Source organism: Phaseolus vulgaris, chromosome 7 (genome assembly GCF_051622355.1).
Source record: "Phaseolus vulgaris cultivar YP4 chromosome 7, ASM5162235v1, whole genome shotgun sequence".
NCBI lineage: Eukaryota > Viridiplantae > Streptophyta > Magnoliopsida > Fabales > Fabaceae > Phaseolus > Phaseolus vulgaris.
In genome coordinates, this window is record NC_143504.1 from 43,484,906 (window position 1) to 43,499,814 (window position 14,909).

A 14,909-nucleotide genomic window follows, 5' to 3' on the forward strand; every position below is an offset into this window, starting at 1 on the left:
CCACTACAAGAAATAATGATCTTAGCCTCCCAAAAAAAACCCACATAAAGACTAAAAGGGAGACACTAAATGATAATTAGCGTGAGTTTAGTGTCACATTAGAAAATAACTCTAATTCAATGGTTGCTAATACATTAGGGGGGAACATGAGGGGACACAACTATTTGCAAGTTAGTGTCCTTCTAGCCTACATAAAGTAAACTAAATTATTTATTATTTAAACTATAATGTGGGTTTAGCTAACACAAGGTTATTAAAAATATAAAGTTAGTGTCACTTTGGGAAACACTATAATAAATATAAAATTAAATAATTAAACTTAGTGTCGCATATGGGGACACTACGAAATAATAGAAAAATAAATATTTAGAGGCAGCTTAGCCCACACATATATTAAAGTAATAAATAAAATGACCATCTATTTTTATAGATTTTTGTAGAAAAATATTTTATTATTTAATTTGAAAGTATTAAATTAATATCACCTACTAATTAATATCACTTACTAAATAATATCACCTACTAATTTATTAAAATTTATAAAACTATCATAATTATCCAATTTTCAAATTAATATATATATATATATATATATGTGATTTCATTTGCAAGAATTGCAATATTTTCCAAGAGTCAATCAAAATTTCAATTACGTACACATGTATTTCAATTATAACACATGGAATTAGGCTTTTCAGGGGATATTGTTTCTGGAAAAATAAATAAAAAAACAACAAAACTATCCATACATATAAAGGCAAAATCCATGGTATAAAATCTAAAACTCAATAGCTAAGCTACTATCAATAGCTTAAATTCAAGATTCATTTGAGGTGATTACAGTTGCAACAAACATCTAAAGTCTCTTGTAAAAGTACCCGGCAACTGCTACTATATACAGGGGAGAGTACTATTTTTCCTATTCTTCACTTGCCCTGGTCTTCATGCATGCAAATATGCAATGTGTGAGACCGGAATTCAGAAGCATATTGATGAAATGAAAGCCCTGGAATATACTTGAACGAAATCTTAATCTTGGAAATTCAACAAGGATCAAAAGAGAAGAACGGAAAGATGCTAAAACAGTGTAAGCAGAGAAAGCCGAACCAAGCTTAACTTACTTGGCAGCAGGAGTGGGTCTAGAGTTGTTATAGTTGGGGGAATTGGCATGCAAGAAATCCTTAAGAACATCCATGACGACCCAAAATCCGCCTCAACAGAAACGGGAGGGTTGGCAAAACGCCCCATTCCAGGAATGACCCCAAAGAGATAATCAATCTTACTCTGCGCAAACTTCAAGCGATGCGCAGTGCTGACCACCACAACCCTCTCCACAGCTCCGATAAGGCCAACATTCCTGAGCTTGATGAGAACTGTGAGAGCAACCCAGTGTGCGAACATTAAACATTCCAGTAGAATCAGCCTGCTTCATGGCATCCATGAGTTCCTCCTCTGTGGCCTCCTCCACAATCCCCTCCTAATTCCTCAGAGCATGGACCGCCCTGTCGATGGAAACGAGGTCGCCGATCTGAATCGCAGAAGTAAAAGTAGTGTTGGCTTAACAACCTTAAAGTCATTCCACCCATTATTGTAGTACAAAATACAAAGGGTTCGCATTCGCAGCCTGAGCGCACACAGGTCTCGGAACCTTCTCCACAAGCCCCAAATCCTTGCACATCTTGAATCCCTTGTAGAACGCATAAATGTTTCCCAGATTGCCCCCGGGAACAATCACCCAATCCGGAACCTCCCAGCTGAACTGGTGTAGAATCTCAATCGTCACGGTTTTGTGCCCCTCCAGCCGCAAACTGTTCAACGAATTCGCCAAATAAATCGACAATTTCGCAGTACCAGAGCTCCGTTCGAAACTGGCTGGATTAGCTGCGTGGTCGAGATCTTACAAGCTATAATGGAAGAAGCTAGGGAGAAAAATGCACAAAAGGGAAGAATACACACGGGAAGAATGTTGTTATGATGAGAGAGAGGCAAGGAAAGGTTATGATATAAACTGATATGTATTAGTGTGTTGATAAAAGAAACATAGGGTAACATATGAGTACCTTAAACACCCCCTTAAACTCATGGTTGGATTAGCCATAATCATGAGTTTATCCTGTACATAAAGAAACAATATGCTAGACATAGGCTTGGTAAGGGGATCAACAATTTGAAAGCGTGCAGGAAGATGAAGAAGTTGAATTTTCTGATTACGAACTTGATCACGATCAAAGTGTAAGTCCAGTTCAAAGTGTTTCGTTTTAGAGTGCATAACAGGATTTGCACTGAGCATAATAGCACCGAGATTATCAGAATACAACTTTGGTTTTGAAACTTGAATGTGCAGCTAAGAAAAAAGAGACTGAATCCACACAATTTCAGCAAGGAGAGCTACAACTGCCCAATATCCTGCTTTCGTACTACTTCTGGAAACCGTTTTCTATTTGTGGGATGACCATGAAACAAGATTAGAGCCCATGTAAATATAATAGCCAGTGGTGGATTTGCGGTCATCAACGTCAGCACCCCAATCTGCATTCGCAAAGCCAATAAGAGAGGTCGTCGAGTTGTGGCGAAGGAGCAATCCATGTGTAATGGTGCCAGCTAGATAACAAAGAATTCTCTTCACAACTTGCTAGTGGTGAAGTTTTGAATCATGCATAAATTGACAAACACGATTAACAGAGTAAGAGAGTTCAAGCCTAGTTATAAGAAGATATTGAAGTGTACCAACAACTAACCTATACAGTGAAGGATCATTGAATGATTTGGAAGAATTTTGTTGGAGACGCGAAGAGGATGTCATAGGCATGGGTTGGGGTTTAGCATGGAACATATTTTTTTCTGTAACAGCTCACATATGTATTGGTCCTGAGAGATATGCATGTCACCAGTAGATGTTCGAGAAACTTGAATTCCTAAAAAATGATAAAGACTACCTAAATCTTTTAATGCAAAAAAAAGAACTCAAAGTGGTAATGAGGTTAGTAATTTCAGTAGGTGAAGATGCAGTGATGATTATATCATCAACATAAACCAGCACAAACATAGTATAAGACGAAGTAAATTTAGTAAATATAGAGGTATCACTTATTGTAGGATAAAAACCAAGATCACGTAAAGTTGTGCTAAGTTTAGAAAACCAGGACCTGGGTGCTTGCTTGAGGCCATAATAACCTTGTGTAATTGACATACAAGAGTGGGATCATGGGAGATAAAACCTGGTGGTTGTTGCATATACATACGTTCATTGAGATCACCATGGAGGAAAGCATTATCAATGTCCACTTGACGAATAGGTCAGTTATTTGTAACAACATGCGAAAGAACAATGCGAATCGTGGTGGGTTTGACTACAGGACTGAAGGTCTCACTGTAGTCAAGTCCCTCAGTTTGATTGAAGCCTTTGGCAACAAGGCGTGCCTTGCAACGTTGAAAAGAGCCATCTGCGTGCAATTTGGTTTTAAAAATCCATTTACAACCTACCAGAGAGGCATTGGATGGGAGAGAAGTGAGAGTCCACGTCTTGTTTTTGAGGAGAGGTTGATACTCATCAGTCATTGCTTGGGACCATACGAGAGAAGCCATAGCTCCCTTGACAAAAGAAGGAGGAGAAGGAATAGTAGAAACAACAATATAAATTTTGGGTTTAATGATGCCTACCTTGGCACAAGTGGTCATGGGATGAGTGTTAGTAGGAGCAGGAATAGAAGGAAGACATTCAATATTACCAGTTGTAGAAGCACCAATGTCAGTAGTAGAATTGCTATCAGAAACAACATGCTCATTAACAGAATTAGTATTTGTATGAACAACAGTCAAAGTGGGTGAAATATCATGTGTGTGCTTATGAGAAACAGTAGGCATAGCAAAACTATTTGAGTTCTCATTATATGGAAAAGTAGTTTCATCAAAACGAACATGACGAGAAACAATAGTCTTACCAGTGGGCATGAGACATATATAGCCTCTATTAGTTGGACTATATCCAAGAAAGAGAGAACACTATGATCTAAAATCAAACTTACGACTATTATAAGGGCGTAAATTTGGATAACAAGCACAACGAAACACTTTGAAAACATTATAATCAGATTTGCGTTTAAACAAACTAGCATAAGGATTATCACCATTCAACACAGGGGTGGGAAGAGCATTGATAATGTGGGGAAAACATGAGATTTAGTATGAAGAACATTGATGAGCATATATTTATTCACACTCACAAGCCTTATTCATAGATTATTGGACTATAATAATAAATAAATCCATTGTTTTAATTAATATTCTTATAATTGTGTTTATTTGGGCCTTAACTATTATTATTGTTAATTTCGTATTTTTAGAGTAAATTATCCGGAGGAAGCATCTACCTTTGTGAATGGGCCAAATATGCAAAAGTTCAAGTTGCTTCTTGAACCTAAATAGGAAACAAATTCTGAGGAGAAGAAAGAGAAAATAAAATATACAATATCTCAGAAACAGAATTGGAAGCAAATCTTCTGCAAAATACAAGAATTCTGGAAAGATGGAAACTTGGAAACGGTTAACAAAATATAAACTACAATATTCTCTCAAGATCCTTGGAGCAGAAAAGCCTATATAAAAGGACAAAAGCATCAAGGAGAAAATGGGGGAGCTTCGTAGGGTTTTCTTAGTTTATTTTCTTCATAGTAATTCTTTTGTTTTGCCTCCGCATGGAAGGCTAAACCTTTTTGGTTGATTCTTTTGTAATTTCCCATTGAGTTCTAGAGTTTTGTTCAATAAAAGTTTCAGTTTTTAATTCTCTATAACAGTTGTTTTTATTGTCTAATCTCTTGGAAAACTAGTTTTTGTGAGAGGTTGTACTTGAACGCATGATTGAGAGTCTTCCTTGTCTTAAACTTTGGTTTCTTAGTTAGTTCGCATCGTTCTAATGGCGCATGATTCAAGAGAGAGGAGGTAAGCATTCCCATGGAGTATACGCATGGAACAAAGTGGGTATTGATTAAACCAGTAGACACATGTTTTACTGGTGAGTTTCAGTTGAATTAGATCGGCGCATGTTCAATCTGGTTTAACTCTATTGGAGGATTGAGAAAAGATTAATCTTTAGAGAACCTGTGAAGAATTCAATGGTGGAAGAACTGGGATCAACCGCTTTTTATTTGTTATTTCAATCTCTTTTATATTTTCTGCATAACTATCTTAACCCCTTTTTATTATTGTTATTGTTAACCTTTATTGCTTGCAGAAAGATTCTAAACACTGATTTACTGATTTTACTATTGGATTCATTGGGAGACGACTTGGGGTCTTCTGACCACAAGTATACTATCATCTCTCTAGTATTGGACAAGTCTACGCTAGAATTATATTAATTTGACAGCAAAACGACAGTTATCAAATTTGGCGCCGTTGCCGGGGAATTCAATTTGATTTTGGTTATTAGGTTTTTCTTTTTATCTGCATAATTTTTTTTATTTTCCTAATTTTATTTTCTGCATATTTAAATTTATTTTTCTTCTTATTAGTTTTTATTTATTTAGTATACCCTAAAAAACGAAAAAAGTAAAAAAATCTAATATTCAACATTTCTTTTTTCTTTTTTTTTATAAACTAAAAAAATTAAAAAAAAACGAAAAATTAAAAATTAAAAAATATAATATTCAGGATATCTTTTTATTTTTTATTTTATTTTATCTCTTATATCTCCTATCTTTATTTTGTTTAGATTTGTTTTATATTTTCTTTCTTTATATCTTGTATCTTTATTTTGTTTTTATTTTATTTTATCTCCTATATCTTTTATCTTTATTTTGTTTTGATTTTATTTTATCTCCTATATCTCTTGTCTTTATTTTGTTTTGATTTTTTTATTTTATTTTATTCTTTTATATCTTTTATCTTTATCTTATTTTGTATTGTCTTTATTTTATATTTTTTTTTCTTCTTTTTTCTGCCATTTTTTTATTTATGTTTTTGGTTTAATTTTTATTATTATTATTATATCTTATTTATTTATTTATTTTTGCATTATTTTTTTTCTCTAACTATTTTTTTAAAGCATTAAGTGTAGCATTTGCATTAGTTTTTATTTTTATAGGATTTTGCATTTAGGGTAGATACTCTTTAAGTTTTTAAACTGAAAGCAATTTAGGGAAGACTCTGGCTAGGAAAGACTTGGTTTTTAAGTTTGTCTGCTTGTGACTCACCTCTCTCTCCTGGGAGTTTACTTGGTTTGCTTTTCAATTAAAAAAAAAAAAGAGTTTGCCCTGAGGCGTAGGTATTGGTGTTTGTTACATATCCATGTTTTCAATTCCAAAATGGAAGAGAAATTAGCTAAAGAAATTTACAATTATGATAGTCATTATGAGCCATATTTGCAGCAATCTTCACAGTTTTATAAGCAGCCTTTGCAGCAATGTGAATCCTACTTTCAACCACCTCAACATTATAATTCATATTATCAGCAATATGAACAACCTCTGCAGCAATGTGAACCTCAACAAAAACCATATTGTCAACAGTCTTATGAGCAACCTCAACAAAAACCATATTATTAGCAAAACTATTTTGATGAAAGGCAACCATCTTTTCAACCATTTGTGCAAACTGATAATAGTCCTCGTAATCTTGAAGAACCAACTTTAGAGGAGTTGATGAGGAAAATGACAGACATTAACACAAAATTTCAAGAATGGGCGGCTGAAAAATATCCAATTCAAAAGGAAGAACCAAGGCAAATGAAGGAGATCAACATGAAATATGATCAAAAATGGGCGGCTAGCAAAATTGCAATTCAAAAGGAAGAACCAACTTTAGAGGAGTTGGTGAGGCGAATGGAGGAGATGAACATGAAATATGATCAAGAATGGGAGGCTAAAAAAATTCTAATGCAAAAGGAGGTTGGTGTTGTAGCAAGAAGAGAGAAAATTGTTCAAATGATTGGAGAGATTGCAGATTATGTTCAAGAGATGAAATCACCTCATGATCCAGATATAACTCTTGATCCAGGCACTGATGGAATGTCTAACCTTGAAGCACCTACCTCTGCCATAGACACTCTCGAAAAGAAGTGGGGCATATCAACTGTTTTTAAAGTTAATCCGAATGATTTGCATGAAGCTGAGCTGGTTGAACCTAATATTGCTACACCATTGAATGCTACTGTCCAACCTCTACTGATGGAGGAGAAATCATTGTTAAATCATGAGGGATTAAAAGTTGTGACATGTGAAGATCATTTAGTGCATCACATAAACACTGAGGATGAAAATGTGTCTGAGTTTCTAAGAGATTTTAACTTCTCCAATCCAATTAAATGTACAGATGATGAGATATATGATTTCTTAGAATGCACTAACTCTTGTGATACAGGTCTTGATAGAGAAGTTGTTGATGTTGCTATACTTGCTGAATCTACTGAAAAAGATTGCACACTAGCAGATGGCTCTGACATAGTTTTGGAGGTAATACAAGAAGAGGATATACTTGCCGAATCTACTGAAAAAGATTGCACACTAGCAGATGGCTCTGACATAGTTTTGGAAGTAATACAAGAAGAGGAAGAGCAGATGTTACCCATCATTCAAGTAGACACTGCTAGTGGAGAAGAAGATGATATTATTCTTCCATCCTTAAAGCTTCAAAGAGTACAACCTCCACTATTTAAGGTGAAGCCCATATCGCTCATTCCATCATCTCCACTTGCTACACCTTCTACCATAATTGGAACGTTTGAAAGCAACCTTTACCAGCCACCACCACCTCCTAACTTACATTTCATTCCATCTCCCACCCCAACTAGACCGTCTACCCTAGCTAGACTGTCTAGCCTTAGATCACCACCCTTAGACGATTCCCAAACAGTTAACCATATTAGATTGTCTACATTGAATAAATTTACATCTTCCACATATACTCTGGACAATACCATCATCCATCCATGGAAGAAACTGTACCATTTCACACGCCCTCCAGACCTACCCTAGTTTCATCAACTATTTCAAGGCTTCTACATCATAATAGGTTTGTTACATAGTTTACTAGGGTACTGCATGCTTTGGTCCAACGCTCCAGCTGATAGTGTTTCTACACCACTGTGGATGAAGAGTCTTGGCTTGTACTGTAGAGGGGATGGTTGAAACAGTGGCAACTACCACTTCCCTCAAGCTGAATGAGGGAGTACTTCTTCTCACACTTTTATCGTACACATTTATTTATTGATTTTACATTGCGGAAAATGTGTGATAGTGTGGGGGACGAGAATCATAGTTTAGGATTTATCTTTTGTATTTTTTGTTTTTCTTTTATTTATTTGAATTTCTTTTTTCCGTTAAAATAAATAAGTTTTTTAGGATGTCTAATGGTTGACATGTTTTATAATTCTTAAAAATCTTGGTTTCTTGATCTTTGTTGTTTGGATTTTCTTAAAAATTGATAAATAAGTTGGTTATGAGAAATTTTGGGTTGAATCTTTTGATAGAATGTCCCTAGTGAGTTTTGAGCCTTAATTGATATATCATTTAATACTTCTTTTTAGTGTGTTTTCACTCATGTTTGCTTATACTCTAGAACTTAGCTTGATTCTTTGTTTTACAACTGTGATTTACGTGCATGAACTGATATGATAGAGGCATTCTTTGTTTAAATTAACCCACTAGCCATATTAGCCTACCTTTATGATAATCCATTTGTTAGCCCCTTGAGCCTATAGCCTTTTTCTTATTTTTAACCCTCATTACAAGCCTCAAAACAGAAAAACCATGTTTGTCCCTACCTTAGAAGATAAAGGAGCTTTGAAATTATTTGGGAATAGGTTTCTGAATAATAAGTGTGGGGGTGTATCTCATTTTCATAGTTTACCTCTTCAATTTTAAAGAAGAAAAAAAGAAAAAAAATGGATAGAAAAAAAGGTATACAACAAGAAAAAGAAAAACAAAGCAAAATAAAGAAAATAAGAGTGGATCCTCTAATACACTGGATTGACTGTCTACTATATGAAAAAAAATTATATCTTGAAATAAAAAGAGGAGTTGAATTGTCATAATACTTACACTTGTTTTTAGACCTATTCCCCATTGCTCCTTTGTTATTCTATGGTTTTTAAGCCTAATTTCCCCATTTTACCTACCTTTACCTTAGCCTCATTACATCCTTTATGAAGTCCTCTTAATCTTTGATTGCATTTTTTTGGATTGTTGTGAATATTAGAGTCTTGCTAAGCATATGGTAGTGTTTGTCTGCATGGGTGCTGAGTGTAAATACAAACCCTAAACACTTGAGAGTAGGAGAGTGTCCAGTGAAGTTTTGTCAATTTTGATTCAACCTTCGATTTCAATTGCCTGCTTGTATATTAAAATATAGGAATTTCCATTCACATTCTTGATTCCTTGATTTCTTGAAATTATATCATGTCTTTCATTATGAATTCTTAGAATTTTCTATTTGTTATTTGCACTGTTCTTTTTAAACCTTAGAGTGTTTTGCCCGGGAGTGCAAAAGGATAAGTGTGAGGGTATTTAATGAGCATATATTTATTCACACTCACTAGCCTTATTCATAGATTATTGGACTATAATAATAAATAAATCCATTGTTTTAATTAATATTCTTATAATTGTGTTTATTTGGGCCTTAACTATTATTATTGTTAATTTTGTGTTTTTAGAGTAAATTATCCGGAGGAAGCTTCTACCTTTGTGAATGGGCAAAATATGCAAAAGTCCAAGTTGCTTTTTGAACCAAAACAGGAAACAAATTTTGAGGAGAAGAAAGAGAAAATAAAATATACAATATCTCAGAAACAGAATTGGAAGCAAATCTTCTGCAAAATACAAGAATTCTGGAAAGATGGAAACTTGGAAACGGTTAACAAAATATAAACTACAATATTCTCTCAAGATCCTTGGAGCAGAAAAGCCTATATAAAAGGACAAAAGCATCAAGGAGAAAATGGGGGAGCTTCGTAGGGTTTTCTTAGTTTATTTTCTTCATAGTAATTCTTTTGTTTTGCCTCCGCATGGAAGGCTAAACCTTTTTGGTTGATTCTTTTGTAATTTCCCATTGAGTTCTAGAGTTTTGTTCAATAAAAGTTTCAGTTTTTAATTCTCTATAACAGTTGTTTTTATTGTCTAATCTCTTGGAAAACTAGTTTTTGTGAGAGGTTGTACTTGAACGCATGATTGAGAGTCTTCCTTGTCTTAAACTTTGGTTTCTTAATTAGTTCGCATCGTTCTAATTAATTTCTTGGGCGCATGATTCAAGAGAGAGGAGGTAAGCATTCCCATGGAGTATACACATGGAACAAAGTGGGTATTGATTAAACCAGTAGACGCATGTTTTACTGGTGAGTTTCAGTTGAATTAGATCGGCGCATGTTCAATCTGGTTTAACTCGGTTGGAGGATTGAGAAAAGATTAATCTTTAGAGAACCTGTGAAGAATTCAATGGTGGAAGAACTGGGATCAACCGCTTTTTATTTGTTATTTCAATCTCTTTTATATTTTCTGCATAACTATCTTAACCCCCTTTTTATTATTTTTATTGTTAACCTTTATTGCTTGCAGAAAGATTTTAAACACTGATTTACTGATTTTACTATTGGATTCGTTGGGAGATGACTTGGGGTCATTTGACCACAATTATACTATCATCTCTCTGGTGTTAGACAAGTCTACATTAGAATCATATTAATTTGACAGCAAAACAACAACTATCAAACGTATATCCATGTATATTTTGTGTAAGCATCAAGAAAAGAGATGTAATACCTTGCACCATTTGAAGCAAGTATAGGAGCAGGTCCCCTTACATCAACAAACACAAGTTCCAACGGACGAGAGTAAATGGTAGCAGAAGAAGTAAAAGGAAGCTGTTTATTTTTACCAAGCATACAAGCAAAGCAAAATTTGATATCAGAGGAACAACGTATATTACAATTCTGTAAAATTTGTTTTAATGTGCCAGAATGACAGTGACCAAAGCGTTCATGCCAAACATTGGTTGTGATTTTATTATCTACAAATGAAGTATGAAAAACAGTGGACATATGAGGAGTGTGCATGGTTGGAAAAGTGTAGAGACCATCCTTAAGAATGCCGCGAAGAAGAACTTTGTTCGTAGCCTGATCAACAATGGTTATCATGGAATTGAAAATACACATGATTGTCACGAGCAAACTGAGAAACACTAAGTAAGTTCTTGGTTATTAGCGGAACATGTAATAGAGTGCGCAACAGTAAGGGTTTATCCGTGAGGGAAGAACAAAAAATTGCAGATCCAGTATTAGCAATAAACAAACCTGAGCCATTACCCATTTTAACAGTTTTAGTGCCTTGGTAAGGTTGCTTGGTTGACTAGACAATGGGATCTTTCGTTACATGATGTGTAGCACCACTGTCTGGGTACCAAAGCGGATTCTCTGTAGTGGAATGAATGCCCAGAAGAGACGCATCGTTGGGTTCAGTGTCTGAGATCGAAAACTGAGAAAAATTAGCACGAGGAGGTGGATTGGGTTTGTGGTCATACCATTGCCAGCACTGGAGAGCAGCATAACCATATTTGCCACAAACTTGACACGTTGGTTTGGAAGAGGTCCAAGAACCACGGGCTTGAGAACAGGAGATGCGAGAACCACGTGCGAAACTTTGAGAGCGAGAAAACCCACGACCACCACGATTGCTATGGAACTTGAGATCGACTTTGTCATTGGTGGGATTCGAAGGCGTCCAAGTTGTGAGAGCGGCAATTGCAGGAAAACTGAGAGGACCGATTTGATGATGGCGGTCATGACGTTCTTCTTGTACCAGAAGCAGAGCTTCAATCTCTTTAACTTTTGTAAGGATCAGTTCTAGACAGAATGGAAGCAACAAAGGGATCAAAATCAGGAGGAAGACCATCAAGAATGGTTTCAATGTGATCTTCAACAAATATAGGGGCACCAAATGCAACCAGCGCATCCACCATACGTTTGATATCCAAAACGTATGCGGAGATAGAACGATCTTTCTTTGGATTCTTTAAAAGGAGTTTCAATTTCTTGATCTGGGCTCGAGTATGAGAAGAAAAATACGTGTTTAGCATCTTCCAGGTCTGTGTTGCAGAGGTAAGACCCACCATTTGGATTAAAATTAGAGTGGTCATGGACGCCAAAAGCCATGCAACCAACAAATTATCTTGTTGCTTGTAAGAGATGAATGCAAGATTGTGACTGAGGGTGCCATCAGCAGCAGAAAGACAGTGCGGAGGAACGTTACTTCCGTCAAGAAATGAGGAAAGCGACAACCCATCAACAGTGGCCAGAACCTGTTGTTTCCACAACAGAAAATTTTTGTCATCCAGTTTGAGCGGAATAGGAGTAGTAAGGTGATGTAGGGAGACGAATGAGGAATTCTTGGTGGAGAGAACCTGGGTGGACGAAGATGATGATGTAGAAGAAGAAAAAAAAAAAAGAAGGAGCGGAAGCCAAGAAAGAAAAACGAAAAAAAAAACTCTCTAGCTCATGATACCATGTTATTATGATGAGAGAGAGGCAAGGAAAGGTTCTTATATAAACTGATATGTATTACTGTGTGTTGATAAAAAAGCAATTTATACACAGGGTAACACATGGGTACCCTTAACAGAGAAGAATGCATGGGAGAAGAACTTTAAACTCAATGCAGGAATCCTAAATTTAGCACACATGAGAATGAAGAACGAGAGATGAAGAATTTTGAGAACGGAGATGAAAAACGAGAGATGAAAATGAAATCGCGCACAAGAGAACAAAGATGGAAAATGAGAGATGAACATCCGCACAAGAGAACACAAAATTAGTTGATTCGTTTTATCGCACCGCGCCTTTTTTTAAATAAAATTCACATTAAATAAGTTATTGTTCCTTATACCTATAGAAATGTGCACTTTAATATTGTGTTGGTTATGCGACACTAATCCAAATAAAATATAATTTTAAAATTTTAAAAAATTATAGTGTAGGCTAAATCTACACTTTTATTTTTTATTTTAACAAATACATAACTTGTGTTCCTTTTGGGGATACTAATTTATTATTATATTTGTTTTTGTATGATTTTAGCGGGGGTTTAGAATTTCTTGGCTCACACTGTAATTAATATTTACTTTTGTGTCTCAGTTGTGTAGGGCTTGGGGACGCTACTAGTGTTCCTTACTTCGCCGTCGCTTTTTTTTGCAGCTACTTACAAGTTTTCTTATAGTGGTCATTAAAAAAGCTCATGTTTTACATGTCCAAAATTTAGTGGTCAATTATATATTTGGTTAAGTAAGCTTAGAGTTTGGTTAACTAGTATTGGAGAACCAAATGGGTTAGGGTTGACATGACAATAATGCAAAGGTCTTGCGTGTATGTGCCAAAAAAGAATGGTGAAAGTAGAAAACTTTATGTTTATAATAAATAAATAAAATATGGTTAACAAGGTTGAGCTCTTGGTTAAATCAATTGAGAGGTTTCTTTTAGAAAGTCACTATTGTTCCTGCTAGGGAGATGGGACCTAGAGAACTGTTGAAGTCTTCTTCTCCTTCCTTCGGTCGGGCAGGTGGCTGAGTGATGAATTGGGATCCTTCTCTTCCTTCTGCTTATCTTTCGGCACTCGGGACTCGGTCGTCGGGTGAACACCGGATGGTGGGGGTACCTGCGAAGGCACTCCGACGCTCAAGTCAGTAAAGCGGGTGGTTAGCTCTCAGGTAGGTGAACAGTAATAATGACATACCTTACTCCTTGAAATGCGTGCTATTTATATTATTCTAGTGGGCCTACCTTGTTGGGCCCGTTTATCGAGGTGGATACCGCTTAGGGTTGCATTACCTAATCCTTGATGATGGATTAGCTTCACTGATCTCGGTTTGAGCGTTAATTGTAATGGGGTTCGGCCATCGGCCAAATCCTCATGGTGAGGGCCGGCCATTGGCCAAATACTCGTGTCCTTCGGCCGTCTCAGTTGAGTCTTCAACGGTCTCGGTTGCTCGGCTAAGTCTTCAAGGGGTCTCGGCCATCCGGCCAAGTCTCCAAAGGTTTCGGCCACCGGCCGGTCGGCCAAGTCTTCTAAGGTTTTGGCTAGGTTCCCTTGGTCTCGGTCAGGCTGACACGGCATCGGGCAGTCGGGTGGTTCCCGACCTCTCCTCGTACCGGTACAACTATGATACTACAAATTATATAAAATTGGAACAATATAAGATCATAACTAGGCATGGCTAATGACCCAAGGAAGTCAATAAAGCAAATGTCATGTTTTACACGTCCAAGATTTAGTGCTCGATCATGTAACTAGATTTGGTTAAGTAAGCTTAGAGCCATATAGGTTCGAGAATGGTTCAAGAAGAAAACTTCATGTTTATCAAAAATATAAAATATTGGTTAACAAGGTTGAAGATTTTGGTTAACTTAGTAGAGAGGTTGGTTAAACCAATTTTCTATGATATTGGAAATTGTTAGATGGGAACAATATCAGAGCATAGTTAGGCATGGCTAAGAATTTTCAGATGTCAGTAAAGCAAAGGTCATGTTTTACATGCCCAAAATTTATGGCTCAATCTTGTAATTAGATTTGATGTAGTAAGGTCAGAGTTTGGTTAAACTGGTATTGGGGAGCCACATAGGTTGGGATTGACACATGGTACTAATGCAAAGGTCATGCTTGTATGTGTCCAGGAAGAATGGTGAAAGTAGAAAACTTCATGTTTATCAGAAATAGAATACATTGGTTAACATTGTTGAAGATTGTGATTAAATCAGTATACTGGTTGGTTAAGCTTATGACACTACGAATTGTATCATATGAGAACGATATAAGAACATGACTAGACATGGCTAAGGACCCATAAAGGTTAGTAAAGCAAATGTTATGTTTTAAGCGTCCAAATTTTAGTTCTTAATCATGTAATAACATTTGGTTAAGTAAGCTCAGTCA

At 35.9% G+C, this 14,909-nt stretch overlaps 1 long non-coding RNA gene across 1 annotated transcript; it reads right to left on the reverse strand.

The window, feature by feature from the left end:
• Nucleotides 1-620: 620 nt before the first annotated feature.
• On the reverse strand, nt 621-2,007 carry LOC137829757 (uncharacterized). The gene is made up of 2 exons (XR_011084079.2): nt 1,122-2,007; nt 621-1,006 (listed from the first exon to the last, which is right to left on the reverse strand). It is a non-coding gene; the product is annotated as an uncharacterized LOC137829757 (long non-coding RNA).
• Between the last annotated feature and the right edge of the window lie 12,902 nt (nt 2,008-14,909).